At 40.4% G+C, this 23,628-nt stretch overlaps 1 protein-coding gene across 12 annotated transcripts in view; it reads right to left on the reverse strand.

Annotated features, from left to right (window-relative positions):
* LAMA2 (laminin subunit alpha 2) overlaps positions 1–23,628 on the reverse strand; it is a 477,311-nt gene that overhangs the window by 368,328 nt on the left and 85,355 nt on the right. The window contains exon 1 of one of the 12 annotated variants that reach the window (XM_039528767.1): positions 5,739–5,754. The exons of the other annotated variants lie outside the window; for them this stretch is intronic. The gene's annotated coding sequence lies outside the window, so the exon portion shown is untranslated. Of the gene's footprint in view, positions 1–5,738; positions 5,755–23,628 lie in introns of those variants that run through there. 12 annotated transcript variants of the gene reach the window in all.

Raw genomic sequence — 23,628 nt, forward strand, 5'->3', positions numbered from 1 at the left:
ATCAGGTCTTGCTATAGTTATCATCCTCTCCCCAGTTCCAAGAAATGTACATATCATTTTATGATGGCTGTGGTTAAACAATAAGAGAGAAAAAGTCTATTAGTGACTTTACAACACTAATCCTCAGATTCATGACAGAAGCAGTAAATATGGCATTTAATTACTCTCCAACTCTTCTGCAAATATCTTGACTCTCATTGCAAAGAGCCCCTCTCACAAAATGGAGATTTGATTAAATAAAATCCTTATGTCTGTGAGAGAGACAAACTGTAAGAAATTCTAATCACGGGATGAGGTACCCTTCATTTCACCCAGACAATGAATTTAAAGGTCAGAAAGGAAATTATTTCTCTGCTTATAGGTTTTGTTTGATTTTGACATTTTTTTCCTCTGGTGATGATGGAATCTAAGAGGGAATCCACAGATATTGGTGCATGTATAATAATTGCCTGTATTTATCGAGATATCTAGTTTAAAAATTAAAATTAACATCTTCAAATATAAAAATACTTAAATATTTTAAACAAACCCCTTGAGTATCTAATTTAAATCTGATTTTTTATTGCTGCTACCCTCTTCATGACTAAGAAACCTGTAACAATGCTGAACAGCTGGTAGCCAACAGGTGCTGCTGATCAACACTGAAACACAGTGACGTAAGCTGGAATCAAATTTTGTCTCCTTCACTGCTACAATCAGGCAAGCAGAACAACTGCAGCATTTTTAACATTTCCTTTAATATCCTCCAGCAACAGAGGTGGGAAACAGGACCCTACTGTATAATCATGAAAGTACATCCTGCCATCATTATAATTGTTCTCCAGAGCCATGCATTTTATGAGTTATATATGGAAGTTACAGTGAAGGTCATCTTCTGAAAACTGAATGCAGCTTACAGGTTGTGAGACCGGTATTAGAAGAAAAAATAAAAAAAACTTACTCAGAGTCTAAGTTCAAAAAAGTGCTCATTTGCAATCTGAATCAGCAACAGGAGGAATATAAAGGTAACCTCCTCAGTTAGCCTTGATTTTGCACAGAATCAGTTTGTGCTCCAAGCACTGCCCCCACATTGAAAACAGACATTAATATAACATAAAGGTCTAATATTTAAGTAAAAGTCCTGTGGTCTGATGAAAATCTTTTATTTAATTAAATTTATTTATTTACAATACCAAGTTTCTAATTCCCTTTCATGACACCCACCTTGATTTAGTTTTTGCTTCTCCCTGATCTTGGTTTTAGACCTGTTCTGTTTTTTCAATCAGAAAGCAGAAAGGAAAATGTGATGCATTTTATATATTCATGTATGTGCCATATTATTTTATATATATAAATATATCTCATGTATATGTAATTTCACATTTTATAGTCAGAAATGTAGAACTCTCCATTTGTTTGAAATTGGTTCCATGCCTGTAAAAATAATAAATAATTAAAATAGTAACAATATATTCCTGACTATAACATATTTTATTAGCATTAGAAAACAAATTTCCAGCTTGTCTAGAGACTTTATGGATTCCAGTGGTCCCTAATTTGAGATTAAAAGGATTGATCCTCAGATGGTAGATGTTCATTGCTTTCTGAAAATCAAACCCCTTTAAGGAGTACCAAGCTGGACACCCAAAAACTTGAGGCCTCCAAAATCACTCATTATTTCTGAAAATCCTAGCACAATATGTGCTGCCAGAGAGAACACCGGGACTCCAAAAGGATGTGATTCTCAGGACATCTAAGAGTGAGGTGATACCTTGTGAAAGCAAGGTTCAAATAAGATAGGTCAGAGAAGGAAAAGAGCACAAGAGTATGCTATGAGCATAGTTATAAAGGAAAGGGTGTGCCACATCCCATATAATGGGAAAATAGCCTAGAATAAGGGTGCAGGTTCTCTGAAATTTCAAGGACACTTGTAAATATTTTTACTAATTTTTGAAATCAAAGATTTTAATATAAAACCCTTTCAATAGCATTTCTTGACACTTTTTTCAATAAATTCCTTTAAAAAATTTTACAGGGGCTTTTTCTGCTCTCCTGCTAGTGTAGAAGAGTCTTTTGGGTGAGCCTTTGTGCTGCATTGCCAAATATAATTTGAGTTTACACTTCCCTTTACTGTGCACAATCCTGACTGCTTCCTGTTGAGTTTCAGCTATGATTGTGTATCACTGACAAGCATCATCCTGCATGATCTGCAAGATATGTGAGCTGTGAGCTCACCCCCTAGCAATACATACGACCAGATGCACAACTGAACACCTACCCCCTCTTGAAAAGTGAAACTGACTAAACAAAGGAAAAGAGAAATAATTTCCCCTCATTGCTCAGTTATAGCATCTATAGGTATAAATTTATTACCACAATTTCAGATGGAAATTTGTTTTTCAAATTGACTATATTCATGTAATTCACCCAAACTTCCAGTTTCATGATGGGGAGTATCTTAGGATGAAAATGTTCAAGTGTTAATTATGTAGTTTGTTCAGATATCTACTTTTGCGAGTAAGAACACAAAGAAAGATCTATTTATTGGAATTTCTTCTGCAGCATAGCAGGAATTCCTATAACCAGTCATTCCAAACTGTTTGTATTGTATAACAGCTGCATGGCCAGTGAGGGAATCTAGTCAACTTATGTAAAATTGCAGAACACCCAACTGTTCACGTCTGGTGTGACCTAAGTATCTATTGTCATCTTTCAAGTATTTCCCAGCAGATAAGCTAAGTGTGAATCATCTGGAAAAATCCCGAAAGGCTAGGTGGATGATGTCCCTGAAGTAATGCTATTACACTGCAAAATGATCCATCACTTACACTTATGACAGTGTTACAAAGTACTGAAACTGAATCCTCTCCAGGCACCTGAAGTTATATATGAAACATGTTTGTCTTTCTGTTAATGATAAACTGTACATAGAGAACATGCTTTTAGCTTTTTGGGGGACTATATATACTGTATGTTGACTTGGTTATTCGGATGTTCATAGTATGAATGTATTGATTTAGTTTAATAGTAGGCTGTACAGAAAACAAGCAGGAAGAGAAGAAGATGGCTTACGATAAGCCACTTCTCAGAAAACACTTGAGCGTGATTAAGAGACAATTCCCTTGGAAGATTCTACCTCCTGGCTTTAGCCAGTTTACAGAACTGGTTTTGATGATGAGGCTTAAGGCCTGGGAACCAGAAGATCAAAAGTACTGTAGCAAGTGAAAAAGGAACACTCCTTCAAGTGGCGGCAGGTGTTCAGTGAATTGTGCAGGGTATGTAGGGAGGAATCAGACTGACACATAGAAACTCATGAGGGAAGTCTGAAGAAGTTAGGCCTGCCTAGGGATAAGACTTTAGGTAAGGTAGATGTGAATATACTATTTGCCATTTTAAAATCCTTCTTCTCTAAAATAAACAGCTTCCACGAGGCTGCCTGGTCACAACATACACCACTGGTCTCAGACTCTTGAAGGGAAGAACTTCAAGTCTCAGACTCAGTAACACCTGTTGGGTAAGCATAGTTGATATACAGATTACAACAGACAGAGACTTGTCTAAGCTGCCTATAGTACTAGGACCTGACAGTTAAGGGGGTGCACTCAGAGAGACCAAAAAGGGGTCAGAGGTGCAGCTAGCCCTGTAACCACAACCAGGGGCTCAGGCGGCCAGCAGCGGCTGCTGCGGGGCGGGGGCGGGGGGGGGGGGGGGCGGCATTTGGCTCTCTGAGCTCGCCGCATGCATGCGCAGGTCCACCGAGCCCGGGACCCGGGACTGCCGCAGTCAGTCCTGCTGCGCGGCGGTCCCGCCTTCCCCCGTCGGCCCTGAGCCCTGCCCTGGGGGGAGGGGACCCGCCGCCTGGGGGACTGGGCGGCGCGGCGCGCTGGCTGGCTGGGGCAGCCTACTTTGTAGAGCCGCCCCTGACCACAACACATGGATTTACAGCACCTCCTAATCATGGGAAAGGGTTAGTTCATATGAAAGCATATCCTGATAATTAAGAAATGTCTGGTGCATAGTTGCAAAATAAGACCACTTATACAGGAGCTATACAGCAACTTGGACTATTTTTGCCCTCAATCTTCAGTATCATTTGTCAACAGACTGACAAACTTCAATATCCAAATCAGCTTTGATGATGTGAAGAACATTTCATTTCCCCTCTCACACCAGGAAGTAATGACAGCACTGGCACATTACACATTCTCACTGGTGGCAGCTGATTTGCCAGTAAAATTAATATGAACATTGCAGGTGACAGGAATGTTCATGACAAAAGCAAGAGAACAAAAATAAGTAGGCACTTATATTCAGCTCTAATTTTAGTCTGAACTGGTTTGCATCATCCCCTTTGACTCCAAAATCTCATCCTTTTCTTTCATAAATCTGCGGACAAAAGTTTCTGCAGAATTTGTTTCAAGTAGCTTCAGTACTGTCCATAGCATCTGATAGTTAATGTTGTCACTGTCTGCTCTGAGGTGAATAAAACCCACACATATTACACTTAAGTTCTATCCTCCTTTACTTCAGATGACAAAAATATCAACTAATTATCACAGCCAATTTCTCTGCCAATCTTACCTACTCATGGGGTATGTCTACACTACCCGCCGGATCGGCGGGCAGCAATCGGTTTATTGGGGATCGATATATCGCGTCTCATCTAGATGCAATATATCGATCCCCGAACGCGCTCCCGTCGACTCTGGAACTCCACCACGGCGAGCAGCGGTAGCGGAGTCGACAGGGGGAGCCACGGCTGTCGAAAGTCAAAATAAGATATGTCAACTTCAGCTACACTATTCCCGTAGCTGAAGTTGCGTATCTTACATGGACCCCGCCCCATAGTGTAGACCAGGGTCAGGGTAGAGACAGGACTGGGGTGCGTGGCACTTGAGCCATAGATTTTTCAGGCATGGATTTTGATAGTCGAAAGCAAAACTATAAAGATTTATTCAGATAAATTGATCACTTGAAACTGTACATCAGCATGCTCTATTGTTTTATTCCCAGTAAATTTTGTTTATGAATGGTAACCACTTTCTCATGCTTATGCTACCATGTTGCAGGTTGTCAAACCCCATCAAAGGCATTTGTAGTCTTCCCATTTCTTATTTTTGGAGACAAAAGTAGGAAATTTGCCTCATGTCTTTGCCAACAGCTTAAGGTGAAGCAGATGGGCAACATCCACTAGATATTAGGACCACTTCATCTACTGAACCATTTTCTCCGTCTCCTCAAATACTAAGCCCAGCTAGCTATGCCATCTGTGATATGCCCAAGGAGTGCTCTGCTGGTCTGTGCTTTAGTGTTCGTTGGCATTCTCTAGAAAATATTAGATAACATGCTGCTCTTTCCACATGACAGTGCCGTCCATCCCAGGCACACAGATGTCCTAGGAAGATTCCTTGTCATTCCTCATTGATTTGCTCCATCAGTTTTTAACAGCATTCACAGATGCGATGATATACACCATATTATACAGTATTCTATGTAATTCTAATTGCAACCATCTGAAAAACTGATTTTCTGGCTTTTAACACTAACATAATATTTCACTCTTACAGCACAATGGTTTCACAAGCATCTTTCAATGAAGAACTATCTACCAAGTAACTAATATATTTCTAATTACACAACTGACATACTGGAGAGTAGTAAAAAAAATCCCTTTGAACATGTTTTATCTTCCTTTTAATCTTCCCAGTCTCATTAATTTTTCTACAATATATTTTAGCTTAATTGTTTACATGACTGACCTTTGTATGCATCTTAACAGGCCATGCATAGCTTTTGAAGAGTCTTTGAGATGTAAACAAGTCTTTTATGACCAGATGGATAACTTATCCTTCTGCAACAAACCAGTAGAAAGTTACACAATTTTTAAAAATTATTTTTATTACTACTACTAGTAAGGCTCAAAATTTCAGAACATTAAATCAAGGGTATATTCACAGTGCTTCTTCCTGGTTGCATTTTCTCTTTACAGAATACAGAAATACTGTATGGAAATGAGTCAGATTTCTACATGTTTTGCCCTATTGAATTAAGACCAGAATTTCAGTACAGTTTTATTTGGTTGACCTATAATTCCGTGACCTTAGGCAACACAGCAAACTTAAAATTGCTCTTGGAACTAATACAGTCACACACACTGTATTAATATTTCTTTAAAGGTTATTTTATATCATACAATTTATTTTGTGGAACTCTGAAAATTTAAGATTTTTGCAGGTTGCTGGAAACTTGACAGTGTTATGCTTTGAAATACTTTCTTAAAAGAAAAATATGAAGAGAGTATTGCTTTCATGTGATAGATGGCTCAGTTTTCACCCACTTAAATTAAGTTTTGATAGCACCACTTGTATCAGAAAAAGCAATAATATTTCATTTTCAGGATGCAAAATAGTTTCAGAATCAGCAATAAAATAAAGCAGGCCCTCAATGGGGATACATATATTTAGAAGGAGGCCACAAATCTGTCAGCCTAGACACAAGGGGAAAAAACTTTACCGAGTACAATCTTGAACAATCTGAATGCTACAAAGATATGCAATAAGAAAGACAAAACCCCTGAGACTGCAATTTGGATGGGGCCCAGCTGTATTCATGGTGCTCTGAATAGCTCTGGTGGAATCAGATTGCCACATCTTTCAGATCACAGACATATTCATAATTGGAAGTCACTTGTGTGAGGTGGTATATTTGTACTGGTTTGTTTGCTATGGGCATTATAATGGACTATTCACCAAAAAGTATAGCTACCTACTACAAAAGCTTGACCACAAACCAAAACCTCCCATGTCATACCAAGTTACAGCACAAAAATGGTCACAAGCAGAAGGTGCTAAAATAGATTCACAAAGCATAGAGAAAGGTGTAGTTGCAGAAATGTGGGAAAAGTCCAAAAACCCCACTCTGATACCTTGAAAAAGCATAATTTATTATAAGAGAGACACAATAAGTTATTGCTTCTGAGAGTACCAAACATCCGCAAAATTATGTGGGATGGCATAAATGGTTCACCAGATTTCTAAATGTACAGAGGAACATCAGCCAGTATGTGCTCGTCATATATAACACTAAGGAACAAGTTTATTTAAGCATTAAATAGTTACAAATGCATTAGCCGCTTTCCACATATGACACCATATTGTGCTGAAATCCACCACTTCATCCTCTCTGTCATAAACAGATAGTTAAGGGTTAAAGTCTCTTTTACCTGTAAAGGGTTAACAAGCTCAGTAACCTGATGAACACCTGACCAGAGGACCAATCAAGGGACAAGATAATTTCAAATCTCTGTGGAGGGAAGTCTTTGTCTGTGTTTCTTTGTTTGGAGTTAGTCTCTTTTTGGATTTAAGAGAGGCCAGTCATATCCTTCAAGTTCTCCAAGTTTCCTGAAATAGCCTCTTCTATTCAATATAGTGAGTATTAGTTAAAAAGGCGGATTAGTCTTTTGAGTTGCTTTCTGTATTTGCAATTGTGTGTTTGCTGGAAAAATTCTTTATTTCTGTTTGCTGTTACTGATTATTCTGAGGAGGAGGGAGGGGGAAGTCTCTCCAGGTTTATAAGTCAGACCCTGTGATATTTTTCCATCCTGGTATTACAGAGATAGTGTACTTTCTTTCTTTCTTTTTAATAAAATCTTTTCTTTTTAGAACTTGATTGATTTCTTCCCTTGTTTGGATTTTCAGGGGAAGGGGAGGGGGAAAAGTGAATCCCTCTTTGTTTTGATTCAAGGAATTTGAATCCAGGTATCTCTCCTAAGCACTAGGAGAGGGGAGGGGGGAAATGGTTGTTTCCCTTTGTGTTGAGATTCAAGTTTGAATCTGTGTTCCCCAGGGAGAGTTTTGGGGGAACAGGGAGTGTGTCAGACACTTAAAACTTGACTGGTGGCAGCAAGAACCAGATCTAAACTAGGATTTTAGTTTAGAGGAGTCCATGCAGGTCCCCATCTTGTGAACGCTAAAGTTCAAAGTGGGGAATAAACCTATGACACTCCCAAAAGAAAGAAACTTTTTAGTTCTCTTCAACAGGTGTTGGCAGCCACCCCCACTGTGGATTATTGCAGTTTTCTCTCAGAGTGGAGGATGTACCATATATCAATTTATACAGCCCATTTTTAGTAAGAGATTTCTGTGGACAGAAACTCTTTCCATATATTCAGAACACGTACCCCTGTGAGTCTAGCAATAAATCATGTATCAACCTTTATTTGAGTTTTCCAATGGCAGCATGCATTGCTTTTTACAATCAAGATACTATCTGGATTGCACCAAAGTTCTTCAGTGCAGGCCAAGGGGCAAGGTAAGCTTGTCAAGATAGACAAGTCTAAAAGCTATGTTGCTACTTTAAAGCAATTGTAAAGAGAAACTAGAATTGAAGGTTACATGGCTGGTGTTTTTGGTTACTCCTTTCTGGATTTTCAAACAAATCTTTGGGGAGAAACATATAATATCATAACTGGTAGTCCTATGTAAATAATATATAAACTATAACAACAGTATATGTGCATAATATAGTCTGTTTTTGTTGTCATAAATATTTGAAAGCTCTGGGAATTTTTGTTTATTTGGGGGGAGCGGCAAGGGATGTCTTCATTTTTATTCAACTGAGCAAAAATAGCAGATAATTTAATTTGGAGGCTAACGTTAATCATTTTATTAATAGTCTCTATTATATTAGCAAATCTAGTCTCAAGAATGCAAACCACAAGGAGTGTATGATGGAGTGTTTACCAACACCCAAATCTCTTAACATCTGGGTTTTGCTAAAGCAGTAAGAGAACTTCATTCAAAGCTTTAGGCTTCAAAGACCAAAAGTAAAATACTTAATGTCTAAGCCCAAAGGAATAAACAATAGATTTTTACACATCTGATATTTTTATTAAAATTATGTTTCACATACACTGTATGTTACCCAGCTTAATATTTGGAACAAGTGCCAGTGCTGACATGATACTTGCATCCCTGTTTCCATGAGAGAAGACTTTATATTGAAGATTTTAAAAGGTGCTCATTTATAATAAGGCAATATTTCACTGCATTACCAGCATTTGTATCACAAAATTGGTATGATAGCTCTCCGTTATAACAGTGTTACCAATTTCCTTCATTTTATTGCGATTCTTGCTTTGGTACTTTTTCTTAATGTCCTAGCTCCTGGAGGTTATTATGTGGGAATTTCAGATTCCATTTTTTAAAAAGTAATTTTCTTGTCTTCATGATTGTAAAGAAACTCTTGAAAACGCAAATTGAATGTATCCTGAAGGCTCAACATCCAGCAGGCAAATAAAAAGAATCCAAAATGTATTATTTTTAAAAATCTCATGATTGTCTTGGGGCCTGATTCACGATTTTCAAGGTTAGCAACACTAGAAGAGTCTGAGCCATAAAAAAGAGCAATGGAGAGAGAGTATAGAAAAGAAAATTGCTTCCCAAGCACCAGAGAGTGGGTGGTGGTAACTGAACTTGTATTTATTGTATCAATAGATGAAAAGTTCTAGATAATGGATGACACTTTGTTATTTCATTGCCACTTATGGGCCAAATTCTGACAAGACAACACAATGTGAATATCTCAAACCACCCTCTGTACTTAACAGGGAGAATTGTACCTTCTAGGGAATTGTGAATTATTTTAAATATGAATCTGTCAATGTTTGGAGTGTTTAGCTAAGGAGCTGTAAACTATGGAGAGCCCATCCCTTCTCAACCAATCTTCTTCCCTATAGGCCTATACCTGCTATGATCTGCAGTTTTCTTTGGACTAGTAGCCTGCAATCCCCTCACGCTTATTCTCTACTCTGGTATTTTCAAGGGGCATCCCTCCCATCTTTCACAGGGATGAGTGGGAGGGATGTGTATAGTTCTCTTTCCATCTGTTTACCCCATGACCCTGCAGCTTCTGCTCCCAGCGAGCCCCTACGCAGGTTGTTATGGGGGAGAGAATTAGAGCCACAGTAGCACATGGGTGCTCTCCAGTTAGCTCTTGCTTCCAGGATGCCCTGGAGTAGCTAGGGCTCCAGCTCCTTTCCCTCTCAGACACACACAAATTCCAGAGCTCTCTGCTTCCCTCTTCCCGCCAATAACGGTAACAGACCCTTCTAGACCAGGAGTTGCTAGTTGTCTTACTGAAAGGAAGCAGGGAGCAGACCGTGAGGAACCTGCCATCTGGCACTGCCTTGGGGTACTGACCAGGATTCCAGTTCTGCAGCAAAGATGTTCAAAACTCAGGAGCGCTCACAGCTGTGCCATACACATGCATGTTTACACCATCCCATTGGCAGTCCCTGGACACATCTACACTTAAAACTCTGCATCGGTGCAGTTGCACCACTGTAGCACTTTAATGAAGATGCTCTAAGCCGACAGGAGAGAGCTCTCCCATTGGCATAGTTAATCCACCTTCCTGAAAGGCACTACCTATGTCGACAAGAGAAGCTCTCCCACCAATATAGTGCTGTCTACATGGGGGGTGAGGTCGGTATCACTATATTGCTTGGGGTGTGGATACTGTTATAGGTCTGTAGTGTAGACCAGACCTCAGTCACACACTGGATTTATGGCTTATTACAACAATCTACAACCTACTAATCTTTCTCTCCAAAAAAACTAGTAACTCAGACCTAAGAGAAGCAAAAGCTGTCTTACTGGAAGGGAGGGAGGAGCAGAGCCCCTGTTCCTTACAAATTCATTGGCCCCCAGCTCCAGCTCCTTTTACTGCCCCTCCGCCCTAGCTCCTCAGGAACTGGATCCTCCCTGCTCTCTCTCTGGGAGAGCAGCAGCAGCTTAAGCCAAACAGGGGAACTGATGGCTGTTTTCCTGCAAGAAGTGGACCAGGGAGCAGAGTAGTTTGAGCTACTAGTTTTATTACTTGATTTGGAGGTTCCCGTATGTGCCAGCTCTCCCCGGGTCCCAGGAAAACCACTCCCTGAGACAGGTTTTCCTAATCCAGGATGGTGCGGGTCCCACTTAGGTTGGTAGCAAGTAGATGTTTATATGCTTTGTGGAAGTTTTCCATGAGAGAGGATGTGCTCTGATACAAATCAGGATAATTTAAGTAAATAAACCCACAAGTTCTATGCTATTTCTGGCCATTTCCAGAAAACAAATGGCCAGTTCGTACAATAGATTCATAACCAGCGGTGGCTGGTGGCTTTTTTTTTTTTTTAACAGGTGAGGCACAAATCACAATTAGTTATTTCCTCCCCCACCCAATGTATAACTTACTAGCTATTAAAAGCCTACCTTATTAATAGTGAAGCAGCAGCAGGCGGACCTGAGAGTTGAAGCCACCACTGTTGACGCCTCACGCACATCCATTAGGCCTGCCCCCATGGGGAAGAGGGCCAGAGAGGTACAGGCCCCCATTTCCACCGCTGCAAGCACTTTGTAGTCCAGGCTTAACTGCTACAATCCAGCTGTGGTCCCTACCAAGCAGTGGTTACCACAGCAATACCCTTACAAAGTCACTCTGGGGAGTGGTAAATTGCCCTGGTAATGAGGCAGCTTTGTGAGGCACAATTAGCTAAACCAAGATTCAAGCTTCACCTAGCACTTCAAACTTCACAATTTCTGGTGTTACATTTGGCTACTGGAGAGAGAATAAGTTGTGACATTTACATCAAATCATAATTTGACCATAAATCCCTATACACTTATCAATTTTAAAAGAATATGCAAAATGTATTTTGTAGTTTTTAGAAAATCTTGGTTAGGCTGTGCCTCCTTTTCCTGAGCTGATGAGCCAGCCCTGTTTGTAATGAAATATTTATCTCAAACTCCTGAGCCTCCCAAAATCATTAGCTGACAAGGAACTTTCTGAGATGCCTGCTCTTAAAGTGTGTCCTCTGACATCCTCCAACCCAGAGGTTAAAGGAGATTGAAAGAAAAGGGAGGAGAGCTCACTACACCAACCAATGAGGAGGGGGAGTTGCACATGGGAGCATGGTCTGCTTGCCCAAGTCAAGGAGAGGAAAGGAACACTCATCCGCTTTTAGAAGAGGAGTGAAAGCTGACTCCCCCCTTTCCATTATTTTAACACTTAACTCTGCCACCTTCTAGAAGGTTTTGAAAGCATTGTTGAGATTTCATCCTGTAACACGAGGCTAAGTTTTCAAAGCATTGTCCTAGGCTTTAGATGTGCAGCTCTCATTGACCCGAACACGAGTCGCATGGCTAAAAACCTGCACAGCATTTTGAAAATGTACTCTGAATGTCACCCAGTCCTCTTCATCCTGCCAGTTTAGTTCTGTAAAAGTCAGCTAATGGATTATGTTGTGTGTGTCTATATCTTGAGGATTATCTTCAAATGTCAGAATCCTTTGAATTCTATCTGACAAATATTTACCCTTGAATATATTACTGAACCTGAGATCAAGTTAGCTCTGATAACTCCACCTATCTCCTGAGAAGAGGGAACCCACACAACTGGACCAAAATGTGAGATTATATAAACTCAGTTTTACTGTTCTGCAAAAACATAACTGCAGTTGCCATTACTGGTCAGAGAAACAGAGATTTCTGAGCCCTATCATGAGTTTCTGCACATGCAATGGATATAGCATATACAGCCCAGAATACAGACGTTAACTTGCATCTGAATTGTTTGTTTATTGTGTGGGAAAGTCTCTGACATTATTTATAATAGATGCAGGGCTGGCTCCAGGCACCAGCTAAGGAAGCAGGTGCTTAGGGTGGCCAATACAAAGGCGTGGCACTCCGTCCGGTATCGGGGCAGTACGTCCGGGTCTTCGGCAGGAATTTGACGGTGGGTCACTCAGTCCCTCTCTTCCACTTTGAGCTGCCACTGAAGTGCCGCCGAAGAGGAAGAGAGGGGGTGAAGGACCCGCCGCCGAATTGCTGCCAAAGAATAAAGCAGCACGATAGAGCTGCCGTCGATCAGCTTTTTTTTTTTTTTGGCTGCTTGGGGTGGCAGAAAAGCTGGAGCCAGCCCTGAATAGATGCACTTTGGGGGATATACAAAAACACATTTGGATCTACATAAGGGAGTATGGCAACCTTTGGCAAGGTGTCTCAGCTGTCTTTTCAGTATTCAAATGTCTAAATTGTTTTGTAAATATGTTTGTAATAACTGATGTTTGATTTTCACCTGACCATTGATTATTTGGTGGGCAGTACTATTGACAATAGTCATTAATTTACTAATCATGCATAGGAAGATAAAACTGTGATGCCATTTTGGTTTCAGTAATCAATGATGAAGCACATGGTAGAAATAAAAGTAAGGGAAGTAACATCCATGTATGATCAGAAGTAGGCTTACAAAAACAACAACACATAGTATGTTGGTCTGTATTCAAACACACAGAGAATGAACAAGATCCCAGCCCCATCCCAGCAATCCTTAAAATAAAAGATAATCCTCATAAGCAAAGGATTTGACCCTAAACATTAAGCAGTATAAGCTTCACAGCCATTACACGCGTTCTATCTGGTAGCAGCACTGTCAGTCTTAACTGATCTATATTTTAGACCTGAGCTCTTCAGATGAGAGCCTACAAAGGCATCAATTTCTCCCAGATCTGTACAAGCAACTGACCTATTTTCATTCATAGGGATACATTTTGCATTCATGACCACACACATGTAACAGACATAAATCAAAAGGGGATGAAATAGGTTATGAACAAGGGGGGAAAATGAGCAGTACAGTACTTACAGAGTACTACACGATGATTTACATCAAAAGAATAAAATGTGGTATTCTGTCTTTGCATATGTAATAAAAAACAGGTAATTCAGACCCACCAACTAATTAATTTGTAGAATATTCTACAGAAGGAAGCAAGTGAGAGTTTCTAGAGAACAGTGAAATAGTCATGCCTTTATGTTTAACACACTATAGTGCTTCAAAATGTTTGATTCCTAAGGTTTAGGAATGCAATTTGTGTTCCATAACAGTAACCTAGGCACCCCCTGCTAGCCCTACAGAAATGAAAACACAACAAAGAACACATCAAAAACTTGGTTGTCTGCAGCAAGCGACTGATTCTTGGGATTAAACTACAGTGTAATTTGAAAATGGAATCCAATAGCTTGAGGTTAAAACATCCCCATTGCTCTCTGCCCCAATCTGTTTCATTTTAATTGACATCTAATAAAAAACGTGTTCAGTTCTTTCCTCAGTGAGTTGCTTCGGTAACTACATGAAGCTTCTTTTCCAATCACTAGAGAAAGGCCTTCATACCAGAGTTGGTTAGCTTTGGACAAACAGTATAAAAAGAGAAATAGTGCCGAGAAATAAAACAGTGTTCATAATAAGAAGAATGCTTTCTACTGAGCAAACAGGAAAGTCCAGTGAAGGATAGTGTGGGAAGAAGGGACCCTTGTGAGATGATTATTGTTTGTTTATTTTACAGAGGATCCCAGAGATACCACTATTTGGAACCTAGGCTCTTCTATTCTGTAGGGGAAGTACAGAATCCCCCAAAAGAAGTGGAAACAGGGAGCAAAGCAGAGCAAGTGCCAGGTTCATCCCGGTTCCCAAGAAGCCTGCCCAGAATCCCAGAGTCAAATGTGAATGCTTGTGGTTTGATAGTAGGGGATAGAGCAGCCAGTCTATGCAGCATTCTGTCCTCATACTACTGGCTAACCCAGCAGGAATGATCACTGCTCGAAGCAGTATTAATTCCTACTCTTTACTGTCCCCTCACCATGGGCAAGAATACTAACAATGAGAAAGGTGTGCCCAAAAATGGCATTCATTCTTTTCTAGAGAATCCTGGTAGGATTGGATCCTGGGGGGTTGTAGGCCTTGATCTCCATTCCCTCTGAGGCCAATCCAGGCCCCTAACCCTGTTAGAAGCACTTGAAGGAAACTCCAAAAATAATCTTGACTGAGTTCTTGGGCCCTCTGTTCCCCTCCTATGTGTTTCATCATGTGATGGTACAATATGGGTCATAGTGTGAGTCAGGGGACTTTTACCCCGCCTACAGGCTTATAAATTATCCCAGTGGTGGGCAACCTGCAGCCTGTGGGCCGCATGCAGCCCGTCAGGGTAATCCGCTGGCAGGCCGCAAGACAGTGTTTACATTGACCTTCAGCAGGCATGGCCACCCACAGCTCCCACTGGCTGTAATTCTGTTGTAGGCCTCAGACAGAAAATTCACACATGTGCATGGAGCTTCCAGTGACTTTAATGGGAGCAATCGATGAGCATCCAAAGGCAGAATTTGACCCCTAAAAAGGTACATAAAATCTGAAGTCTGTAACTAATTTTCAGAGACCTTTACTCAAATTTAAAATAGGCTTTTACACCAGAGAAATGTAGGGTGGAATAATCAAAAGTTCTCAGCATTATTGAAAGATTTACAATAAAATTTTTGCTAAGGGTCGAAAAAGAGTACATTGTAAAATTAATGCAGCTGCCATTGATTCAAAGTGCTCAACATTTTGAGTTGTGTTCTATGGCAGTTTCCAGGAAAGTACATTTTCCAACTCCCCTGCAATCATTTGTTGCACATGACCCAAAGTGACAGCATCAGCACATCATGACTAGATGCACCTGGGTTAGAATGTGTATAATTATAGGGAACTGATAAAGTTAGTGTGTTTTACAAAAACGTATAATAAATACAAGCTCAGGATTTCACGCTGTGTTTTGAGGGAGTATGGGCATGAATAAAGGGTGGGACTGGGATTTGGCTGTTAGATTACTAACAGGAAATGAGCACCCAAATTCATAAGGTAGCTTTGCAAATCCTACCCAGAGTATTTATTTCGGTCTTCAGGGCAAGCGTACTAGTCATAGTATTCACACAGCAGTTCTCACACATATCCAGTCACACTCTGCCCACCATGGCCTCCCAACCAGCTAAACACACACTATTAGTAACAGCAGAACACATGTGGCCCCGCTGCCTGTAAGCAAGAACAAGAGAAACATGTTGATTATTAAAGATGGCATGAAAGAAAGGGCAAACAACAAATTTAAAAAGCCAATAAAAATGACATAACTCATCAGTGACCCATATGAAACAGACCTCAAACCCATTTTTACTTCACAAAAACCTACAAGACCACTGTTAGCATCTCAACCAAGAGGGAAAAGGGCATAGAGAATGAGCAACTCTCAGCCCTAGAAATGGTCCCTCCAATTCAGAGACAAGGTATGATGGCAGGAAAGTCTGCCTCATTGTTATCCTTGCTGAACCTATTCGTTGGTTATAGGCCCTAATCCAAAACCCATTGAAACCAATGGCAGCCTTTGGATCAGGCCTATGCAGGGGACTCCCGTCATCAGGGCTGCCATTCCAACATCTTTCACGAATATGAAACTAGTAAAAATAAAAAAATATTGAATTAAGACCTGATTCAAAAAAACCTTCTTCACAGGAACTATGGACTCCAGACACCCCAAAATATCAGCTTTGTGGCCTTCCAGGTGTATGAAATATTGGCTTATCAAATCATAAGAATAAGCACAGATGCAAGAAAGATTTTTTTTTTTAAATCAGGAAAACTGAAAAGATTGCCTCAAACAAAGCACATGTATAATAAGCAGACTGATACTACAGCTGGTGGTAATGCTATTTACATGGCATCTGATTATTGCCCCTCATTCTGACACTGTGTAAAAACAAGTTTCTTTATTTCTGCCCAGTTATACTTTTGGCCTTCACAATATCCTCTGGCAATGAGTTCCACAGGTTGACTGTGCATTGTGTGAAGAAGTACTTCCTTGTCTATCAGACAAGTTGGAACGCATCCAGGTAACAGTTTTCTCTTGCAAGAAGAGAGTCACTGTGTTCTTAGAATAAGTTCACCTCCCATGTGATCCTTGCTTTTCAGGAGATCTTTTTAGTGTTTTCTCATTCCCTCTAGTAATCTGTAGTTTCTAGCATTTCATTTTGCCTTTAACACCAATTCTCCAGGAGGATCAGACAGCCTGCAGCTTCATTGTTGTGACATAGCTCTGGGAGAAATGAAAGTGAAAGGCACCTATAGTTTTTATAATTTGACCACCTCCAGATTCTTGTTCAGTATGCACTGTTGGTTGTAGTAATATTCCTGCAATAGTTTAGCTGGGAAAGTCAGTGAAGAATGCAACAGCTTCAGGTTCAACTTACAATTAAGCATAAAAGGGCTAAATGCTCCCATCTCAGTCTCTTACAGAGTGGGGCTGAAACATACATGACAATACGCCAAGGTCTCCTATGTATTATAGACTGGATAGTCACCTAAAAAAATTGAAAAACATGAAAGAGGACAAAAACCCCAGAGAGATGAATAAGGGTATCATATGACTGCTTGAGGAAACATCATGTGCCTGATAGCAAGCTTGCTTCTGCTAGCTCCAGTCCCTTCCTCACCACTCTTCCTTGTGAGCCGTGAAGACTATAAACTGCTTCATCAGCAATCACAGTCTAATTAAATAGTGCACCACCATTAAGTGAAAGTTAGATGCCAGTTAATAACTGCCATACTGGATCAGACTAATGGTCCACCTAGCCCAATATTCAGTCTTCCAACAGTGACCAGTGCCAGATGCATCAGAGGCAATGAACAGAACAGGGCAATTTATCGAGTCATCGATCCTCTGTCATCCAGTCCCAGCTTCTAGCAATCAGAGGTTTAGGGACACCCAGAGCCTGGATTGCATCCCTGACCATCTTGGCTAATAACCATTGATGGACCTATCCTCCACAAACTTATCTAATTCTTTTTTGAACCCAGTTATACCTTTGGCCTTCACAACATACTCTGGCAATGAGCTCTACAGGTTGACTGTGCATTGTGTGAAGAAGTACTTCCTTATGTTATTTTTTAAGCTGCTGCCTATTAATTTCATTGGGTGACCCCTAGTTCTTGCATTGTGCAGTAATAAATAACATTTCCCTATTCACTTTGTTTACACCATTCATGATTTTATAGACCTCTATCATATCCTTCCTTATTCATCTCTTTTCTAAAATGAACAGTCCAAGGCTTTTTAATCTCTCCTCATATGAAAGCTGTCATTTTTGCCCTTCTCTGTACTTTTTCGAATTCCAATATATCTTTTTTGAGATGTGGTGACCACATCTGCACACAGTATTCAAGATGGATTTGTATAGAAGGCAGTATGATATTTTCTGTCCTATTATCTATCTCTTTCCTAAGGTTCCTAACATTCTGTTAGCTTTTTTTGATTACTGCTGCATATTTAGCAATTGTTTTCAGAGAACTACAATGGCGCCAAGATCTTTCTTGAATGATAACTAATTTAGACCCCATCATTTTGTATGTATAGTTGGGATTTTGTTTTTGAATATGTATTACAAGACTGAATTTCACCTGCCACTTTGTTGCCCAGTAACCCAGTTTTGTGAGACCTTTTTGTAACTCTTTGCAGTCAGCTTTAGATTTAACCATCTTGAGTAATTCAATATTGTCTGCAAACTTAGCCACCTCACTGTTCACCTCCTTCATTTATGAGTATGTTGTACAATACAGATCCATGGGCAACAGTGGTATTTACCTCTCTCCATTATGAAAACTGACCATTTATTCCAAGCCTTTGTTTCCTATCTTTTTTTAACCAGTTATTAATCCATGAGAGGACCTTCCCTCTTATCCCATCACTGCTTACTATGCTTAAGAGCCTTTAGTATGGGACCTTGTGAAAGACTTTCTTGAAATCCAAGTACATTATATCCAATGAACTGGCCTTGTCCACATGCTTGTTGACCTCCTTCAAAGAATTCTAATAGAGAGGTGAGGCATGACTTCATTTTTACAAAAGCCATGTTGACTCTTCCCCAATGTATCGTGTTCATCTATGTGTCTGATAATTCCTTTTCTTTACTTTTTTTACTCAACCAATTTGCTGGGTACTGAAGTTAGGGTTACCAGCCTGTAATTGCCAGGATCACCTCTGGAGCCTTTAAAAAAAATTGGTGTTACATTAGGTATCCTCCAGTCATCTGGCACAGAGGCTGATTTAAGCGATGGGTTACATACCACAGTTAGCAGTTCTGCAATTTCATATTTGAGCTCCTCCAGAACTCTTGGGTGTATACCATCTGAATACCAGTGACTTACTACTGTATAATTTATCAACTTGTTCCAACACCTCCTCAACTGCCACCTCAATCTGGGATAGTTCTTCAGATTTGTCACATAAAGAATGGCTCAGGTGTGGGAATCCCCCACCCTCACATCCTCTGCACTGAAGACAGATTCAAAGAACTCATTTAGTTTCTCCACAATGGCCTTATTTTCCTTGAGTGCTCCTTCAGCACCTCAATCATTCAGTGGCCCCACTGATTGTTTAGCAGGCTTCTTGCTTCTGATGAACTTAAAAAAATGCTGTTAGTTTTTGTGTCTTTTGCTACTTGCTCTTTAAATTCTTTTTGAGTCTTCCTGATTATACTTTTACACTTGAATTGCTAGAGTTTATACTCCTTCTGATTTTGCTCAATAGGATTTGGCTTCCAGTTTTTAAAGGATGCCTTTTTGTCTCTAACTGCTTCTTTTACTCTGTTTAGACATGGTGGCATTTTTTCGGCGCTCTTATTATTTTTTATTGGGGGCATACATTTAATTTGAGCCTCTATTATGGTGTTTTTAAATAGTTTCCATGCAGCTTGCAGGCACTTCACTCTTGTGACTATTCTTTTTAATTTTCATTTAACTAGCTTCCTCATTTTTGTGTAGTTCCCCTTTTTGAAGTGAAATACTACTGTGATGAGTTTCTTTGGTATCCCCCTCCCCCCAAAAGGAAGTTAATTTAATTACATTGTAGTTTCTATTACTGAGCAGTTCAGCTATATTCACCTCTTGGACCAGATCCTGCGGTCCGCTTAGAACTAAATCCAGAATTGACTCTCCCCTTGTGGGTTTCAGGACGAGCTGCTCCAAGAAGCAATTATTAATGGTGTCTAGACATTTTAGCTCTGCATCCCATTATGAGGTGACAATATGTACAATATGTACAATATGAGGCTAATTGAAATCTCCCATTATTACTGGGTTTTCTGTTTTTGTAGCCTCTCTAATCACCCTGAACATTTTATAATCACCATCACCATCCTGGTCAAGTGCTCAACAGTATATTCCTACTGCTATTCTCTTATTATTCAAGCATGGAATTTCTGTCCACAAAGGTTCTATGGTACAATACCATTCTTAATAAATAATACTACTCCAGCACATGTACAAATAAGGATGAAAAAATAAGACTCAGTGATAACTGTAAAAGATATTCACATTCTTAAAAGTTACAAGGTTTATTTGGGGATTAGAAGGTCTCTCTTATGAAGAAAGGCTTCAAGAGTAGATTGCATTTAGCCTTGAGAGGAGAGCAAGAGGGAATTTCATGGTGGTACATGTGTATTTAAAATGACTGTAACAAGAGTTTGAGTGAGATCTGTTCACATAACAGAGGGATCACAAAAATTGGTGGTTATAATTTAAAGCTGATGGAGAGGAGTTTTTTCACCAAAAGGATCTTCAGAACATTGCAAATACCACCAGGAAGAGTGATAGGAGCAGATAGTACAGGTAATCTTAAGGGGAAAATATCAACCTTTACTTAATTTTTACGAATATTAATGGGTAGAGTATTCCATCTGAAAAGTAGGGCTTTCCTGCTAAATACCAAGGTGAACAAATGTTTACCATCCTTTAACTTCTATGTACTGTACCCAGTAAGTAAGTGGTAAGTCAAGGGGGGAAGCATCAGAAATGTTTAAAGTCTCTTATTTGATTTTAAAGTATCCCTGTAATTCTATATACAAATGAGATTAGCTAAAGAACAAAATCAAATATACAGAAGCCGCTAATCAAAGAACCAAATTTGTAAATAGCCGCACAGTCTATTTCTGTGCTGTGGGAGAGAAAACCTTACAATCAGGATACTCGTTACCAATTCCCCAAAAACTTGCAGTGTCCATAAGACAGCGGAAGCTATAAAGGGCTCCAGAGATGTCATGCAATTGAAATATGGATGCTCTGTTAGAAACTTTTTTCTGTTGTCCGTGGCACTTAAAATATGTCTGACTGAAAATATAGCAAAGTGAAGATTGATCGTTAATTGGAAGTTTGTTTTTGTGGGTAAAGTAGGTAAAAATCATAGAATCAGCCAACAGCTCCAGCCCCTGGTAACAGCAGCTGCAGCAGCTGCCAAAGCAGAGACTGCTGCGTTGGTAGTGAGGGGCGTAAAATGGTGCCCAGATGGCACCACCTATCCTCCAACCACACCCCTCTGGATCTGGGACAGCACAGGGAAGATACCTCCTCAACAATATGAGCAAACTAGCACCACAGGGATGCCTCCCCTCTGCCTTGTGACCTTGGGGAACTAAGTAAGAGGTTATTAAAAGGAAAAAGGGGATCCAGCATTAATTTGGGAAAACACCAAAGCCACGATTCAAAAGCATGTGACCATAGGCAAACATCCACCCCACAGTGCATTGGGCAGTGTCCTTTGCCTCAGTTTCTTACCTTGTGGTGTGAAAGTCCAACAAACAAATTTCCATTAACACACCTCAACCCTCTCCCTCCCTCCACGGCACCCCATTCACAGTTGGTGACCCAGAGGTCAGAGGTGTGTTCACAAGGTGGGGTGTTGAGCAATGCCTCGCTGCTGCCGCCTTTGCAACTGGCTCCTAGCTACTGCTGTCTCTCTCCCACTGCTATCTACCACCACTGCCACCATCTCTCTGCTACCACCAGCAGCCAGTGCTGCTTGCTGCTGTGATGTCACATTCCGAGATTCCACAACTTAACCCAGCTTTCAGTGATTTCAGCAGGTAGTGGGGAACCTTACCGTCAGTGCAGTTTCTGCGTTGCCTTTCACTGTTCTCACACAAGATCTGAGGCTTAGCCCCTAGACTTGCTCAGCTGTAAAGGCAGCTCTAAAAATCACCAACTGAAAACATGAACTCCTAATTGCATCTACTACAGCTGTGCCATTAAACATTAAAGAAGGACAGGTCAAATGATGTCTAGAACTCTTTAGGTAGACTCCATATCACCAAGTAGGAACACAGGTACCTCTTCTCTTCCCTTTCCCCCTCTCTACTGGTATTCCTACTTCCTGCTTAGCCAGTGAGGTTCAGTTTAGAGTGATCCCATCAGTCAGGGCATACTAAGCACAGTTCTGCTGCCCTTTACTCATTTAATAAGGTTAACAATATTCCATAATCCCTGCATTCAAATAGTAGAATGATCTGTAACCCCAAAGCAGCCAAAACTGGTCATTTTTTGTAGCTCCATTATGCTGCACACCTAGGCAGAGTAGGCGTGTCTATGCAAACACAGTCTGCTCCTGAAGTCTTCCCTGCCCCCCCGCCAGTGCGTCACAAGATGTCAGAGGAGAGTTCATTCAGATCCTGCTTACATCCATTTTGACAGGACCTTTTCTGCCCTGTGCTGCCTGGCTGCTCGTTCCAAACCTTCCACTCTCTCCCTCCCTCCCTTCTCCTTAGCCTCACTCCACATCTGCCCCTATTATCTTCTTCTTCCCTGCTCCACATCCCCTTCCCTTCCATGTTCCCTCTCCCTTATTTTCTTTCCATTTAATTTATCCCCTCCTAACTCCTCCCCCACCACCAAAAAAAAAATCATAGCACTAACATGGTGTTTGCTGCCATCACACTGTTCACTCAGCTTGTGGGTTCTGCCTCTCCCTCAACCCTTGGTCTTATCTTGTCTATTTAATTGTGTTTGTACAGCATCTAACACAATGGGGCCTCATTCTTGATTGGACCTTAGTCTCTTGCATCCGAAGAAGTGGGTACTCACTCACGAAAGCTCATGCTGCAAAACGTCTGTTAGTCTATAAGGTACCACAGGATTCTTTGCTGCTTCTACAATAATAACTATCATTAATAAAAATAAACACTAATAAGAAAAATAAATATAATAAATTACATAGAATCATAAAAGTGTAGGACTGGAAGGGACCTCAACAGACCATCTAGTCCTGTCCCCTGCACTCCAGGCAGGACTAAGTACAGTAATAACATTATCACAATGAATACCTAATGCATGAATAGCGGCTCTAATGTGTTTAGCTACCATTAGCAAGCTTTTCAAATGCTTTTTAAAAAATTGCACCAGTAAATTAGGCCTCATTTCAGCAAAGCACTTAAGTATATGCTTAACTTCAAATACAAGCCTAAATTACAATGATTTCAGTGGGTCTTAATCACTGGGGTAGAGCCACTAACATGTCTTCTGACAGACAGATATAATTAAGGATCACATCATACAAGGTTCACTTTCTAATGCTTAGGCAGCTGTTTTCAGTTATTCAGAAGCATATACTTAAGTGTGCTGCTGAATCAGGGCCTTAATGAAAGATTCCTGTGTAGTACAGACAGACGAATTAAGAGACGAGATTATATAAGCACAATAAGCCAGGTGTAACAACTAGGACACCAGCTAAATTGCACCAGTGATGAATTTGACCCAACTTCTAGCCAGCATCATACAATTTTTTTCTTCCTTTATTTATGAATCATAACAAAACGCCTGTAGAGAAAGAAAATAATCTTCAAGCCGCAGCTCAGCTAATGTCTGGCCATGTTCCTTCCTGTGTGTGGGCTTTATCTCCTAGCCAGGGCAAGATGCAAAAAGAACATGGAGTAGAGAAATACTGAGTCCTGAACCCAGCTGAACTGTTGAGCACTGGGA

This window comes from Mauremys reevesii, linkage group 3, assembly GCF_016161935.1.
Source record: "Mauremys reevesii isolate NIE-2019 linkage group 3, ASM1616193v1, whole genome shotgun sequence".
NCBI lineage: Eukaryota > Metazoa > Chordata > Testudines > Geoemydidae > Mauremys > Mauremys reevesii.